This window comes from Hemibagrus wyckioides, linkage group LG28 (assembly GCF_019097595.1).
Source record: "Hemibagrus wyckioides isolate EC202008001 linkage group LG28, SWU_Hwy_1.0, whole genome shotgun sequence".
In the NCBI taxonomy this organism is placed as follows: Eukaryota; Metazoa; Chordata; class Actinopteri; order Siluriformes; family Bagridae; genus Hemibagrus; species Hemibagrus wyckioides.
Genome location: NC_080737.1, coordinates 15,302,340 through 15,319,506, shown reverse-complemented (window position 1 = coordinate 15,319,506; position 17,167 = coordinate 15,302,340). Strand labels below are relative to the sequence as shown.

Sequence of the window (17,167 nt, the reverse complement as noted above, 5' to 3'; positions counted from 1 at the left end):
AACACTGCGCATGAAGCAGGGATAGACCTGAACAATCTGTGAACACCAACATTTATGCACAATTTAGGGGGGGTAATTTAGACTCATGACACAGTTTTTGGGAGGTGGGAGGAAACGAGAGAACCCAGATGAAACTCATGATGACACAGAAGCACCACACAGACAGGAACCTGAAGTCTGTATCAAACTGCTGAGGAAAAATTATAATATAATCTACATATATACCAAAAGGACATTTCTGTAACACTTATTTTAGCTAAGGTGAAAGAGTTATTGAGAATGAAGATAAAATATGAGAATTTGTTTTTTTTTCCATCTAAAATAAAGGATGATGCATATAATCCAAAACGATGACTAAATTGTATGTCAAAACTCTATGCTGTCTTAGTCAATGAATTTTAAAAAATAATTTTATTTTATTTTATATATATATATTAAATATTTTATTTAGTATACTTTACTTATTATACTTAAGTATATATTTATTCATTTATTTAATTAATTAATTTATTTATAATGTATTATTTATATATATATTTTATTTTTATTATATATTATTATATTTTATTCAGTACATGATTGCATGTTACTGTATTAACTAATATGAGGTTATGGACTGCTGTTGATGTGTTAGTTATTGTTCCTGCTACATCCATTTCTTGAATCTGATTGGTCAGAAAGTGTTGATTTATTTTCTGTAATAATAGTTAATTAATTGTATGTATATTTCATACAATCTACGGCTAATAAATAGCATAAATGTTTTTTGTATTTATTTAACAATGAAAATTATATGATAATTAAAATAGTATTTATGTGATATGTAATTATTTGATATTTAGTTACCATTTATGGAAGGAGTCTCCAGTGTCAGCACTTATTTTTTGGCTTATTATTAGCTAAAAGAGGGGCTGGTGAGGAAGTAACCATGTTAGGAAGTGTTAACACAAGCTCACTTGTCTCAGAGAAGTTTCACAGCAATAAGTTTAACTATAAAAAGATAAAAAGCACTACCTGTTATTTAGTGATAAATTAAATGCTTTTAATTGTTTGCAAATAGTATACGAGGAATAAAAACTCTCTGCTGTTATTGGAAAATAATCAACTCCAGGGCAGTAATTAGTTTGTCAATAATTTATTTTCCTTTAACAGCACACCATGAGGTGTGTTGTTTTGTCCTGCCATGGTTAGAGATAAAAAAGACATGTTGTATGTATTTTCTATATATTTCATGTGTTCGTTTCAACAATATCATGTTAGATATATCAATGCGCTTCCTGAATGTTATAATGGAGCGATTTATCTACCTGGAAATCTGCACCACTCTCTGCTTGTACTGACCAGAGACCTAATTAGCCTAATATATCCTGAAAGCAAGAAGCAGGCCTTCATTCTTGTCAATAGCCAGTAGGAGGAATGTCTCCACATCTTTATCCTGGTCTCAATGATAACATCAGTAACCAAGCAGAAAAAAAAGCCACGGGCCATGAGACCGACGTTTATAGACGTCTATCTGTGCAACTGATCATCTCAAAAGGCCTCGGAGACTGGGCAACCTGTTTATCCCCCCAGACCGGGAGACACAAGCTCTACAGTCCAACCTGTGTAAATCAAACCCTATCACTGACACGTTGAACATTACCCAAGTCTGCTTGGCCAGAGAGGTCTATCTGATACAGGGTGACCAATTGAGATCTTACGGGGAACACTGGAAAGCACTACTTATTTGTTGTAATCTGTACATTTTGTTGTAAATAAGAGTGAAATCACAGACTCCTCACATGTTTGATGTAAATACTTTGTATTTTAGACAATATAAGATGCCCTGATGGTGATTAGCAGTCTGATGCAAGTTTCTTAAGTAGTTCTTCCAGTAGTTTCAACAAGAATCCCTGGTTCCTGCTCCTTTATGCTGGCATCAAACATAAAACCCACCATCCAGATAAACAGACTGTATTCAGCGTCCTTTTTTTTTTTTTTTTTTTTACCACAGATCTCATATTCAAGCACTCTGTACTCTGATGGACTGCTTCATTCTTTCCCAGCCTCAATGGTCCACTTTCACAACAACAACAACACAAAAAGAGAAATGTGTTCTCCAGGGAGTGAGGATAATGAAATCAGAGCATCCAAGGTAGCGCAAGCTTGGGCCATGCCAGGGCTCTCAGAGAATGAGCTCTTTTTGGCAGCCACTTGCAGTTTTAGCTGGGGCAGCAGATTTCTTTGAGGCACAAGCACCTTTACAGAAGGGCCATGCATTAACAATACTGCAGCGGGAGTGCATTAGTGTGGGTGCCTCCAGATTGTACTCCCTTGTTAATATTGCCCTAACAGTGCTTTTGATTTTATTTTCATTTTTCTCTTCCTCGTCCGAGAATCAGATTAGGATCGATTGCTTGGGCTGGAGCGCACCGGCAGCTGAATGGCACGCTGTTGAATTGTGCCGACCCGCCTCTGTGAGCATTCAGGCGACTAAATAGAATGATTTGCCCTTATATGTCAAATTCCCTTCGAGACACAGATGTCAATACCAATTAGATTGTCTGCAGCCACCATGGTGACTCAAAGGCTGTACCTCTTTTTTTTCTTATGTGTGTCTGCATTTGGCAAGGCTGAGTGGTGGCCGCTGCGAAAGACTTAATAAATAAATAAAAGTTCCAAATCAGTTTAATAACAGCCACTGAGAAGGCATTACACTAACTGCATTAGGGGCTGTCAGAGGGAAGGAACTTGCAAGAAAGGCAAGGTTGCCTCGCTAAGTCTCTCACGTTTGTCAACAGAAAGTGGGGACGAAAAGAAAGACAGCTGGAATTAGGAATAAAAAACGCAAATGGAGAGAGAAGTGGGGAGAAAATGAATTAATGGCCAAATGTCTGTCTACAGTACAGCTTGTACACGGGATAACTTGGTAGCAGGACAAACAGACGGTGTTTTAAACTAGACACTGTCCAAAAGCCTATTAAGAAAACACATACTCTATATTAAGCCCAATTAAGTCCATAATGTGGCTTCTTAAGACAGAGAAGGCTACAGATGGATCTCGTATCACAATTGTGTAATAATTATTCTGGAGAATTATTTTAAATAATTAAATACCTGAACATAAACACACATCACATATATCCTTGAGTGTTTCATTCCTCTCATACCAAAGCAATTTAGCCATGATTACATTCATTTATTGATTAAAGAACAACACATTTATTATTAACGACACCCTTATTATCCCCTTATAGATACACATAATGAAACAGGTTTGAGTTCTTACTTACTTTATACATTATAGCAGCTATAAAAGAAAGTTCTCTCAGCAGTCTCTCTTTTTCCTCTCTTATTGCTGTTCCAAATTGGAAAATGTAAAGGAAAAGCTTAACTATTCTTAAATAAATCTCTCATCAACATTTGTACGCAATTTATTTAATCAGTTTGCATGAAGCGTCCACCGTACAAGTCCCTATTTAAGTTGTTACTGTGTCATATAGGAACAAGAACATTAATATAAACCTTGCAGTCGGAACTACTGTTGGAGTTGCTGTTATAGAAAACTGATCAACAGTGAGAAATTCAGCATTCAGCAGAGGTGTAGTAGAAGAACGGCTTAATCGGACAGAATGAGCTCAAGTTACTGTAGCACAGAACTCCTCGAAATATTATCACAACGCTATATAATCTACTCAGTACACTCAGTGATGCCTAGTTAGGTTGCTTTAAAAGGCAGAACGGAGACGATTTAGCAGTAGTCACAACGAAGAGCCCACATCTGCAGCAAAGACTACAGTAGATGTCTGCTGGGGATCCGCCAAGAACAACAGCTCTCATCACTATACAGTGGATAATTTTATTAGAAGGGTCCTAATTCAGCAATTAGTTACATTTCATCTGTGAATATTGTTACGACTTTCCGTTCACTGTACAGATCAACAAAGACAGCGAGGCTGTGAGGTTCATATTGATGGCTGATCATCAGTAAAGTGCTCCAATCATTAAAGATACAACTATAGAAAGCTGGGCTGTCTGTCGCTGGTGCCACTGATGACTGCATTGTCTATTACCTTCTACTTAACAAACTAATTATGCACTCGATAATCTCTGAATATTATAGAGAACGTTGCGGCATAGAAAGAGGCACGTCGCCGTCCGCTCGGGCTTTAGTGTACCGTAAAGCTGCCGGACTCGGCTGAATTACTGTAGACAGGCACATCTTTTTCTTTGATGTCGACACATTTATCTTGTTAGTACGCAGCCTGCTGAATCAGAGAGCTACATGACCCTTAGAAGTATTGCTTTTGGCTTGAAATTGAACACACCAATAATGAAAAGGGGTTTCTTTTTGTTTGTAATTCTCTTCTCTACTAGGTAGAACGACACGGTTTAATTTTCTAAGAGCTTTTAGGTCTGTTCATAGTTGTTAATGCGTCGCGTCTCTATGTACAAGCGCAGTCAATAGATTGCAGTAAAAAAAAAAAAAAAAAGCAAGCTTGTGAGATCAGTAAGTGAACTTTGACCTGACATACGCCTACAACAAAATATGTCTAAAGTCAGTTATTGACCTAGGTAGTATTTAAGTTAGGTAAGCTTTTAAAATTGAAATGAAAATGTTTTTATGTTCTACCGAAATAGCTTGTATTCTACAGCGCTGTTAAAAGCTCAGAGCTTAGTACAAGCCTGTGGTAATGTTCTATCTAGTTAGGTTACTCTACAGTGCTGGTACAGTGTCGTTAGCAGCTAGCAGCCAAAGTTAGCTGCTTAAAAGGAAATTAGCTATTTCAATAGCACATAAAAGCTTTAGATGCACTTACCTCATTAAGGATTAATACCTTCCATTTCGACTCCACTTAACTCTACTCTACGTCTTGTTATTTCAGGAGAACATCAAAAAAAACAAAAAAACAACGTTTTTATTTGTTTGGACACTCTGAAAGCAGTTATCTTGCAGTATCTTGCAGTTCCGGTCTTAAAAATACCAATACATATACTATAAACTCTGAATTAGGGTTTATACAGGTGTGCAATTTCAAAACAGAAACAGAAGAAACAAATAGAGAACGGATATTTATTAGTTGATAATACAATATACTAAAAATGCCCATTTTATTTAACGTGATGTGTCTAATTGAAAACACAATTTATTCAAATACTTTTCTCAGCTGCCAAGCTCCATGTTGGCAGGCTTTCCCATAGTGCAAAAGCCAACACATTTGCTTCTTTAATGAGGCTAGTGCTTCATGTGTCATACTAATAAAAGAAAATGATAAGATATGGACACTATAAAGACACTCCCCAAATCGGATCTAGCTGTAATAGCACCTCTCTCAATGTTTATGAGGCAAAGAAATTGAACAGTGCTGCCTGTAGAAGGCAAGTAAATGAAGTGTTGCTCTCTACATCGTTGTAACATCATTGGTACACAGATTATTTTTTCAGTCAAACTGCACGGACAAATAATCCACCACTCCTGAATAGAATGGACCTCAGTGAACTTAATGGACCTAGTGCATATGGACGATCAATTATTCAAAGAAGTCACCACTGCACTTACATTCTACATTGTAGAAGATACACGTTGAGTCTTTTTTCGAGGTATTCCTTCCCTAATTGTGCTCTCCAAATGGACCTGGACAGTGTGTCTTCATAAGCAAGAGCAAGTAATTCTATAGCTGCAATCTTCCATCGGAAATGGCGAGGTAATCAAACAGCATTTTTTATCGAGAGATGGATAGCCTGCTCAGCTTGTATAATTAAAGCTCAGTGCTGTGTCTTCAAACGGCCGAGAGACTGCAATTATCTTGTAAAAAAAAAATACTGATGCCTGCCATCGTGCTTTTTAGTGATAGGGTTTCTAGATGGACCTTTGCCAGGGAATTTTTTCATAGGTCATTAAAAGGCAATTGTGCCTACAATTCAGCTCCCAAGAATAATCAGTGCTATCTGAAATTATGGTTGTGGAAAAACTTTTATTGTATTTCAAGTATAACTTCATGTGCTGGATTTGCATTAGGATAATAGTGTACAGGTGCATTTATACGGCTGATGCTTTCAGAAAGATTTTTTTAATGATACCAGTGAAACAAGCAATTGTTTTCTTGTTGTTGTTTTTTTGTTTGTGTGTCTGTGTGTGTGTTTTATTTCCTATGCCTGTAGCTCATATGAGTTTCATCTTGGATTTCATCTTCTAACTAAGCCAAAGTAATTTGGAGAAATATTTAATACTTCTTGTAATTGGAAGAAACTGGTATCTACATTATGAAAGGAAGGTTTGCAAACACAGCAAGAACCAGGAATGTGTCACACAAGTTCACATTCATGTTGTTTGTGTCTCAGGGCAGAGAACAGAAACAAAGTTTTTTTTATCTATAGAGAGACAGCACATTGGAAGAAAAATGATAAAACTGATTGAAAAAACCCTGAGGTGGAGTTGGAAGCTAAGATGGAGTTGAATCCGAATGTAAAGATTGTGCGGAATGCTCCGGCATGACCGGCGCATGAACTCCTGAACCCCAATCTCCACCTGACAAAATCTGTTCTTTGCCTTGACATAATGCCATAAAGAACTTGTTGTGGAGCATGCAGGAATGCAATCTAAAGATTAGAGTTACCTCTCCATGGACATTACGAATAAATATGTCCTCCTCTACGAGCGTGGAACAGAAATATTGCATATCGGTTACAGCAGAATTTGTCTGTGGATTTCATACACCCAGTTTTGCCCAGGGCTTAGGGGCACAGTGAAATTTCAGGTCATTCCCGGGTCATGTTTGGGGAAGAACAGCTTCAGCATGATGTGACACATGTTGTGCCTCTTCCTTACACGGATTATAATGTATTCGCTTCTCTGTGGCTCTGATAATATAATATTTAACATTGCGATTGTCATTTGGGATTTGGACAGTACACTAAAATGTATATTGTGTCTAATTTACTTTTCTGTAATGTGGCATATTTCACTTAGCAGGTGTATTCATGGTAAATCCCCTTGCTGTGATTTTAAGACTGCAAATGGGGCTGAGTGGTAGGATTAGGGCAATAAGGTTTGTTTTGTGACACTCCTGTGAAGGGCCAAGCAATTCGCCTATAATCCACATATTGACACATTCCATCCAGCAGGAGCAGTGCTGCCTTTAGACCACACCAAATTTTATATATATATATATATATTAATGTTTTCTACCACGTTTTTTTTTCCAGGGGTGGATGTGGTAAAATATTATTCAGATCATATTTGTTCAATGCCTTTTAATAGGCCTTTTAATCTTTTAATAGGTGTTTGCACGGTTGTGTAAAAAAGAATACTGCGACAAGAAAAACTACAAACACAGAAATAACTAAAAACACACCATCACATCAGAACAGCAGAGTTAAAAAACTTCAAATGATTAAAACACAAAACAACTAAAGACAGAAAAACAAAACTAAAATCACAACATTGAGTGAGGAAACTTAAACACATCAAATCAAAAACACAATGCCAGAGCTAAAACTCAACAGAAAAACTAAACCACAACAAGAAAAACAAGGCTGAAATCAAGTGGATCAAGTCAGAAATCAAGTCAGAGTGGCAAAAATTAAAAACTTCAAATCAGAAAAACCAATTAACAACTCAACACTGAGTCAGAAAACAGAACATCAAGACTAAAACACAACATCAAATCAAAAACACAACGCCAACACAACAGAAAAATTCAACCGTAACAAGAAGTTAGAAACACGACAGCAAAAATAAAAGCACAACAAAATCAAAAACACTAGAGTAAAATTAAAACACACAGCAGCGTGACTAAAACAACACAATACATCCGTAAACGCAATGCCAGATCAAATACAGAGTGGGGAAATTAAAAACACAACATCACATCAGAAACTACAACAGCGAACACAAAAAGAGAACAACCGACTAAAAACGCAGAAAGTCAGAAAACAGAACGGCAAAACTAAAACACAACTATGGCAAAAATATCAAATCTAAACCACAACAAGAAGTCAGAAAAGCAACAGAAAAATCAAACAAAAAACACGAGTAAAATCAAAATCACAGCAACGGCAAAGTAAAACACGACACTGAGTCTACAAACACAATGTCAGACCAAATACAGAGTGACACAATTAAAAAACTAAAAACACTAGAGTACAATTAAAACACACAGCAGCGTAACTAAAACAGCACAATATACCTGGAAACACAATGCCACATCAAATTAAAAACACGACATCAAATCAGAAGCTATAACTGCGGAACGAAAACAGAACAACCGACTGGAAAACTCAGAAATCAGAACAGCAAAACTAAAACACAACATCAAATCAAAAATACAACGGCAAAAATTAAAACACAACGGAAAAATGAAACTATAACAAGAACACAACAGCAAAATCAAAACACGACAAAACTGAGAAGACTAGAGTAAAATTAAAACACACAGCAGTGTAACTAAAACACCACAATACATGTGTACACATGACGTCAGATGAAATACAGACACAACACAACATCAAATTAGAAAATACAACAGTGAGACAAAAACAGAACAACCGACTGAAAACTCAACACAGAGTCAGAAACCAGAACAGGGAAAGCTAGTTCCAAAATTAAAACACAACAGAAAAACACAAGAGCAAAATCAAAACACGACAAAAGTAAGAACACTAGAGTAACATTAAAACACAGGAGCTAAACTCAAACACCACAATACATCTGAAAATACAATGCCAGATTGTGTAGCAAATGCAGAGTGGAAAGGTTTTAAACAATGCATCGAATACAACCGTGAAGCCAAAAAGACAACAGCAAATCCAAACGCACCACAACAAATTTGAAAACACAACAGCAAATGTGTAGCTAGTTGCATCTTTTTAGTAGTTCTATAGAGGCCAGTGAGCACAAGACACATTAAGAACCAACAATAAGAAACACATCGACAATTGCCCCTAAAAGGGTAAGGAAAGGGTGAGTCCTTACATCACATCATTGCTCTTGATTGTCTACAGCGCGATCAGTATGAGAAAGCTAGAAAATGTTTACAGTAATCTGAAATATGAGACTGAATAAATACTGATGCTTGTATTCATGCTTATTTATATCAGTGGCATTCACATAGTGTTATTTCAGATATGCTATCAACTTGCTCCCGAGTGGCGCGACAGAAAAGCATTAGCCCAATCGTCAAGTTTAAACCCTGACAATGCCACAGCCATCCCAGGCCAGGAAAGGCAAATCGGATGGATAACATTACTCTCTCTGGCCTGTCAATCACGGTGACACTAGTACGCTGTGGGCATCTATGAGGTCATGTATGTAGAAGACGGTAAATAGGACTTTCTTATTGGCTGGCTTGACATGTTTCAGAAGAAGCACATGTTAGCTTTCACCCCTCTGGTGAGAGCTAGCTAGTGGGGAATTGGCAAATGAATGGATGTTGTATATACTATCATTTTAATATCAGACAGCATTATGAGTATGCAAACCGTGTGGAGGAAGCTGGATGAAGAAGAACGAATTATTCTAATAGGACATTAGGCTTAGTAGAAAAGAGTCAATCATTGTTTCTTTTGATAGTCAAACACGCTGTCCAATCAGCAAAGAGCATTTGATTTTAGGAATAAGGATCTACCGTTTCTGTATTGAGTAAATGTTTCTAAATTTGCTGTTGTTATAAGTTGTCTTTTGGTGTTGCATTTTCTGGTTTGTGAATGTGTTTGCTGTTGTGCTCTTAGAGTCGCTGTTGCATTAACTGTTTATTTAACACTGTAGAAATCCCCATCCCTTTACAAACACCTACCTAGCCAAAAGGGCAGATCATAGCATCACAATTATAAAAAAAAATACAGATATAAAAAATACAGCACACCGCTGTTTTGTAAGTTGTTTCCTGCTGTTCTGGATGATTTATCGGCAGCTTCGTCAAACTGTCAGGCCACAGAATGGACCTATGCAAGGACCTATGCATTTTTACGACAGCATGCTGAAGCCTGCCTACGATTGTTCCCAGTTTCCTCAAATTGTTTTTCCTGCAGTGGGAGTGTGTGCATTGCATAATCTGAAGGTAAGCTGGAGAACCGCAAACACTTCAGAGAACCAAGTGTTTTGGGGACAAGAGAAAATTTTGTCTAAACTACCGAAATCTTGGTGATCGCATCTAAACAGACGTTTCATTTAGTGTATACCATGAAGTGATTTTGGGCTGTGTTTGAATGTTTTGGCAATGGACACTTTAACATGTTCAAATTTGCATTTCATTATGCAACTCAAGACTTGCCGATGTGTTTACCACACCAAGTTTTTTTTTTTTTTTACACACCTCATTTTTTATTAACTCTTTTTGGAAAGAGAAAGAAATACTCATAACAATGCTAATCCACATACCATATATCAAGATCCTATCCAAACGAAAATATGAGCTTGGTATATGATATTCCTGAACTAAATTCATTTTTAAACTGGTGATCCAGTGAAGGTGTGGGCAATTGGGAGACAGAAGCTGGAGTACTACTAGATGATGCATCCTGCTTGTTATTTTGATGTTTTGTTTTGTGGGGTTTTTTTTGTGTGCAGTTGGTAATTGTTAGTCTCTAGTAAAGAAGACCAGAAAAAAAAGGGGGGGGGGGTTCTTGACACCGACCATCAGATCACTTTTCACTGGACCTTGAATATTTCATGCAGCAAGTCATACAGCAGACACACAGATGGGCCCAACAAATGGCAAAGTTATATGTCCATAACTTGCACCCATCCCCTCCCCTCATCCGATGGGACAGGCTCCAAAGAATGATGTCTGGCTCATGTTTCTGGGCACACCAACCATGTGGTTTATGTAACCTCCTGACACAGACATGGTCCTCTACAAAGAAGCAGTAAATTCAAAAAGGCTTGTTTGCTGCTGTGCCATGACTGTGATCATGAGAGGGATAAACCAAGTGTTTTGGGATACATAGAGAAAGTATGGATTTTCACTGGATTAGTTTGGAAGATCTTACCTCATTTGGATGTCAGCGAAACATGGATCCTTGTACATACTACTTGGAGGATTCCTGTCTTGAATTAAAGAAAAAACATCGCATCTTACAGTGTAACTTAAAAAACTTAATACCCTAACCGGTCAAATTATTGTCATGAAATATGAAGCACGCTACAGGAGAACAGATATCTTATAAATAGTTTTTCCTTCAGTATGATAATTTATGATGTACCGTCACATATCCATACGCATTTCCAGACCTTATTAGGCTGTAACACGATTTTATCAAGGTGGAGAGTTATAAGTATAACCCGTATTTTATATATATATATATATATATATATATATATATATTATATATAAAAGCAAACTGTTAAAAATGCAAAAAAAGGGTTAGGGTTCATATAGAGCTATAATGATTTACACACACACACACACACACACACACACGCGTTAAAAGCCGTCACGTGATGCTTTAACCATAAATGTATACTGTGCACACATTTCGTCAGATTTTTTAAAAAGAAAATTCACTCTTGATCACAACACCTTCGTGTGATTCATTAATTAAAGATTGCTTCTTAATACGCTATAAAATTGTTGTGAATGAAACGTTAAAAGGGGATAATATCGAGTATAAAAATAATAATTGTGTTGATACTATACTGGCACGAAGAATGAAGTCATTTTAAATTATAATATTATAATATAACAATTATAATATTGTAATTTTAAAATCTTATTTTTGAAGAAAAACACGTTTCATAAAATTGCATGATATAACCTAAAAAACATATAAAGAAAAACAAATAGGCCTACTATGAATTTTCAAAGGTACTTTTTCGTCAGCTATGTGGTCACCAAAGCCGAATCGAATTAACACAGCCGAATAAAATTTTAATTCGCAGATGAAATTAAGAGACAAATATAAAGAATCTTACAGAAAAGCACTAAGATTCATGAAAGCATCAGTATTCTCCAGACCTTCTTGATAAGCTTGTATCTTCTCTCGGGACTGGCCTGAACACAATGTCTTCCAAATCCAACGAGCAGAAATTAATTTAGCATTGATGTCCCTCGCCGGATTCGACAACAAATCTCATTTGGTGTTTTTTTTCTCTCTCTTCTTTCTTCCTAATGTTTTTAGTGGAAGCAGTAGACCTGGGCATTGTCAATCAGCGGCAGGCCTCTTTTTTCGAGTATGAGGGAAAAAAAATCTTTTTGTTCTCCAAAGTCTGCTCTTGTAATTCCTCAGTGGGTTCTCTGAGATGAAATACTTCCTTTAAAAGGAAAAAAAATCTGCATGTCATATGCAAACCACTATATTGGAATAATAATAATAATAATAATAATAATAATAATATAGGCTAGATAAGAAGACATGCAGCTCCACCGATTCAGTGATCGAGTGACCTATGATCATTGCTCTTGGGCTATAAAACAAAACGTGACACTTTGAATACACATTAAATAGGCTACCAGGAGTTACAAGTCAAATCGTGTCGGGTTTTATATTTGTCTGTGATACTCTTTTAACCTTTTGATTAATCTTCAGTCAAAAAAAATCCAACATTAAAGACAGATCATTAAGAGAAAAGCCTACAGTTAATCAAAACATGCGCATTTTTGCGTCGGAAAAAAATAAAAACGTGAAAATATATCAATTTAGCTCTATAAACGGCCAGGTGAGGGTGAGTGGGAATATGAATATCAATTAGTACACTCATAATTTATACAAGTTTATAAGGACGCAAGTTTTTATGAAGCTCATGTTGGTACATGATTATACTCAGCTATTAGTATCATGTCCTCGTGTTATTATTACATTTTAAATGTTCTCATATCCCATTAAATTAACAGTGTTTGCTCAGTGTTTAGAAAGCTCCAAAACGCAACAAAAACAAGGACAAAGGCCTGTCCTGTGAAAAGGTACTGTAATGTTGCCATACCACTTAAATTTGTAGTATAGTATTAGCATAATATAACAGTATACCTGCATACCTGATACCTGCCCTAGTGATGAATCAATAATAATAGAATATATAACAGAGAAATGTTATAAATTCTGTTCAGTTAAGCAATTATTATTATTATTATTATTATTATTATTATTATTATTATTATTATTATTATTATTATTATTATTATTATTATTATTATTATTATTATCAGCAGCAGCAGCAGCAGCAGCATCATCATAAGTGCTTAATGATGTGAGGTTCTATAGGACTATAAACAGGTCACTTTGAGAAGTGTTAGAGGATTTGAGGCCTGACCCCGCGACTAATCTTTTAGAAGGGCGAGCCTGAGTTTCTCAAGTAATTAAGTAACATAGGATCTTCGTGAATAAACACTGTTCTTAACTTAATTTTTTTTGTTTCATTATATATATATATATATATATATATAAACAAAAAAGGTAAAAATATAAAAGTTTTACTTACTTATTTCTCAGCAATTAGCTATTACATATTGGATAAAGTTTTTTTTTTTTACATTAATCTAAAGCAAACTAGCAATATTAATATTACTATATTTGTCTACAAATAAATTACAATGAACTGGCAAAAATATTACGGTAAAAATATTTGTTTTAGTGATGATAATCTATCAGTAAATGTATCAGGATTCGCAAAATAATCAACGGAAAATAGTAAAGCTCAGTATGCAACAGCATGGGTTTCCTATATTAACGGTGTAGGTGTCATTCAGGTAGCCTGGTTTATTACTAATACTGCAGTTAAACTATGTTTAGATGCAAAATGGAAGACTGTATCACAGAAAAAAAAAATGTGGAAACTTGTGGCATTTATCAAAAGCGTTTCGAATATGAAAATCTAACAGAAGATCTTAGAGTGCAGAGAAAAGCGAAACACGGGGAAGCCTATTTACCCTTCTGTCACACTAGTAATTTCCACTCAGATCTAAACAGGCATGTAGAGAAGTTGTGCTGTGTCAGCGCGGAGTTTCTCTCTTGTGACCCGTGACAGCTCCGCAGTCCTGCTCATCTCACTGCCGTGACAGAAAAACCGAAAAGACAGACAGAAAACCTTCAAAGATAGAAAACACGACCGGGTGTTTTGTGTGTGTGTGTGTGTGTGTGTGTAGCGCAGGGCGGGGACGCTCCTCATTCAGGACGGGAGAAGCGCGAGCTGCGCGTAAGAGTAACGGAGCTTGCCGGTGCACTTTTATAGACTATCTCTGTGTTGTTGTTGTTGTTGTTGTTGCTGTTGCTGTTCTTGTTTGCCTCGAGCCTTCTGTCGCGAGAGTATCGTTGGTTTTGGTGCGTTTTACTCTACATTTTATCGCGTTTTTAATCCGGATTTGGAAGTGGCTCACGGGTTCCAGACAACCTGGCTCCAGCGGTCTACTCTTATGACCTGAGAGGTTGTCTGTTCGGGCAGAGACAAGTGTAAATCTTTTTGACAATCTTTTAGGATAGCTCTCTCTCTCTCTCTCTCTCTCTCTCTCTCTCTGTGTGTGTGTGTGTGTGTGTGCCCTACAATTCAAATAGGCAAGTTATATGAAAACATTACTGTGCATATTGTGAAATATATAAGATAATAAAACACTTGTTTATTGCTGACCGACATCATTGATGTCAAAGTATCCATATCGAAGTCGACATTGGAGCCTTTCGTCATATGCATTTGATTAGATGTTGATTACATTCAAATGTTTAGCTTTGGTAACTTATTTGTATTTTAGTGACTTTATTTTGTGTTGCTTGAGGGAAAAAAATTAATCAGATTTTGTAATGCAATATAAAATTCTTTCAAGATGTATATAATAATAATAATAATAATAATAATAATAATAATAAATAATAAAAATAAATAATTATAATAATAATAATAATAATAATAATAATAATAATAATAATAATAATAATAATAATAATAATAATAACATTATTATTATTATTATTATTATTATTATTATTATTATTTTAAAAAATATTTTTTTATTATATGGTTGTTGTTGTTGTTTTTGTAGATGATTATGATCCTTTTTTATAAGTGTCTGCCCGAAACTATAAACACTTTAGCATTTATTTCTGAGGTGACTATCCACCTCCTGACCAATAAAATACAACAAACATGTACCGTTCTTGCAAATATGTCTATTTATACACACTGTGGTGTTAAATTGTGTAGAGATGTCATGCAGGGAAAAACTTCACACTTTGGCTTTTTGACTGATGCTTGCTCCCTCAAATAAAATGGTCAGAGAAATGAGATAATGAGGTCCTGAGGTCCTGTGATAGCGCAGCCCCCCCCCCCCAACATGGACCCGACCTGTCGCCAGTTTCCCAAAAAGAAAACCCGACACTGTACCCAGGCACCGCGCTAGTCACTTCTCATTTGGCGCACACAAAAGCTGATCCAGCCCAAATCCCCACTAACAAACCGGGCGCCAGGGCGACACGCCGTGCAATGCTCCAAAAGTATTCAGTTCGCGACTAATTAACTGGAATACCACCTTCTTTTTAAAAAAGAATACAGTGAGCATTAATTTGCTGTGTGTGTCAAAGGTTCACCAATCAGTCGCCAAGAACAGTTGTGAAGCCTCTGCGCGGGCAATGGATCTTATTAGGGGGGATGACCTGGGCGCTGAAAAGGTTATGGGCTTTTCACTGCCTCGCTCTGATAACCAAGATTTTTCCTAGTCGGATTTTAATTGGTTGGCTGCGCGATCGTGTGTGTGTGTGTGTGTGTTTTAGCAAGAGTTTGGCGAGAGTTTGGAATATGATTGCGGCCCTTGACAAACATAATTCCATTTTTTAACGAAAACTTCCTAGTCGGATTTAATTGGTTTACTGTGCATGGCCATGTTTTTATTTCCAGATGGGGACCAAAAACAAACATTCCCCCAAGGATAGGCACATTGGATCTGTTTGGACCTTGTAGGGACATTTGGCTTGTTCTCACGAGAAGCTAAAATGGTTACTGGATTTCGGGTTATGTTTAGCTTTAGATGTTGCATTTCATTAATTAGGTGCATTAATTATTATGTCAGTGGAATGTTCTCACAAGGACAGGTAGGACAAAGGTAGGGGTTTGTGTGCGTGTGTGTGTGTGTGTGTGTGTGTGAGAGAGAGAGAGAGAGAGAGAGTTTTGAAGAATGCACCACTTGACAATTTTAAAATTGTCAATTTTAAAATAGTATTTTATTTGGTTTTGTTGTTTTAAAGAAGACAATCAGACCATCTTCTAGTGCAAAACCCTACTAGTTTTAGCCGTATATAATTAGGTATCATGGATACCATTTGCAGTTACTTAGAGACTCGTACACAACATGTGTTTATTAGAGATTCGTTATAACACAAAGCATGAATCATCGTCAGCTTATTAATTAGATAGCCTTAGATGTTTGGATTTTAGTTTGCCTAATATGCACGTAGCAAAGTAGCTATTTAATGACACTTTATGAGATTAAGAAATATTGTCACGCAGTTAAACTTTTCAAAAATATTAAAAAAAAGTCCGTGCCATTTTTGTTCTAAGCAAACCAGCTCGTGCAAAACAGCAGACAAAATGCAACAGAACAAAAAAAACGCGAAAATCTTTCGAGCTGTTTATATTTAATACTTAATTTAAATAAATAAATAAATAAATAAATAAATAAATAAATAAATAAATAAATAAATAAATCGGCTGGAGAGAAAACTCCTTGTTTTTCAGCTAACGTGGAGCAAACCCTCTCTCTCAATGACTGCAGAAAGAATTATCCAAAACATATGCGGATATTTTCAGTGAACGAGAGTCAGTGCCAAGCAGTCTTCTTCGAATAAGTCGGAATTAGGCTAAAACATTGTGTGTTGTTGGGCAACTATATACAATACTGTAAACGAAATCAATATAATATATATATTTAGGACTTTTAGGACTGTTTCGGTTAAAGGTATAAGGTATATCAGATTAATTAATTGGTCAAATTACTGTAACTCGTAAATCTGCAGCAAAACTGAATGCAAACTGTGTCTCTCTCAACAAGACATATCAAGAATTAAGGCAATATTTATGGTATCAAGTCTACTACACAAACATGTTGCAGTTCTTAAATGCACATTCAATTTGGACGTTAAATTAGAGGAAAAACCCTTTTGTTTTTTTGTAAACAGTTCGCAAAGCACATGAAATTCTCCTGAAAAGCATGGGCCAGTTTCATGAAAAGAACATTTTTTTTATTATTGTACTTCAATGTTTGTGATGCAG

The 17,167-nt window shown here is 36.1% G+C and overlaps 1 long non-coding RNA gene across 5 annotated transcripts; it reads right to left on the bottom strand.

Moving 5' to 3' along the window:
- Positions 1 to 1,151: 1,151 nt before the first annotated feature.
- Positions 1,152 to 14,490, bottom strand: LOC131348557 (uncharacterized). Of its 5 annotated transcripts, XR_009203950.1 has the most exons (4): positions 13,842 to 14,439; positions 11,891 to 12,229; positions 10,969 to 11,026; positions 1,153 to 10,832 (listed from the first exon to the last, which is right to left on the bottom strand). It is a non-coding gene; the product is annotated as an uncharacterized LOC131348557 (long non-coding RNA). The 5 variants fall into 5 exon arrangements; XR_009203949.1 differs by having other exon boundaries at positions 1,152 to 10,832; positions 10,969 to 12,229; positions 13,842 to 14,490; XR_009203953.1 differs by having other exon boundaries at positions 1,153 to 11,022; positions 13,842 to 14,435.
- Positions 14,491 to 17,167: the final 2,677 nt, after the last annotated feature.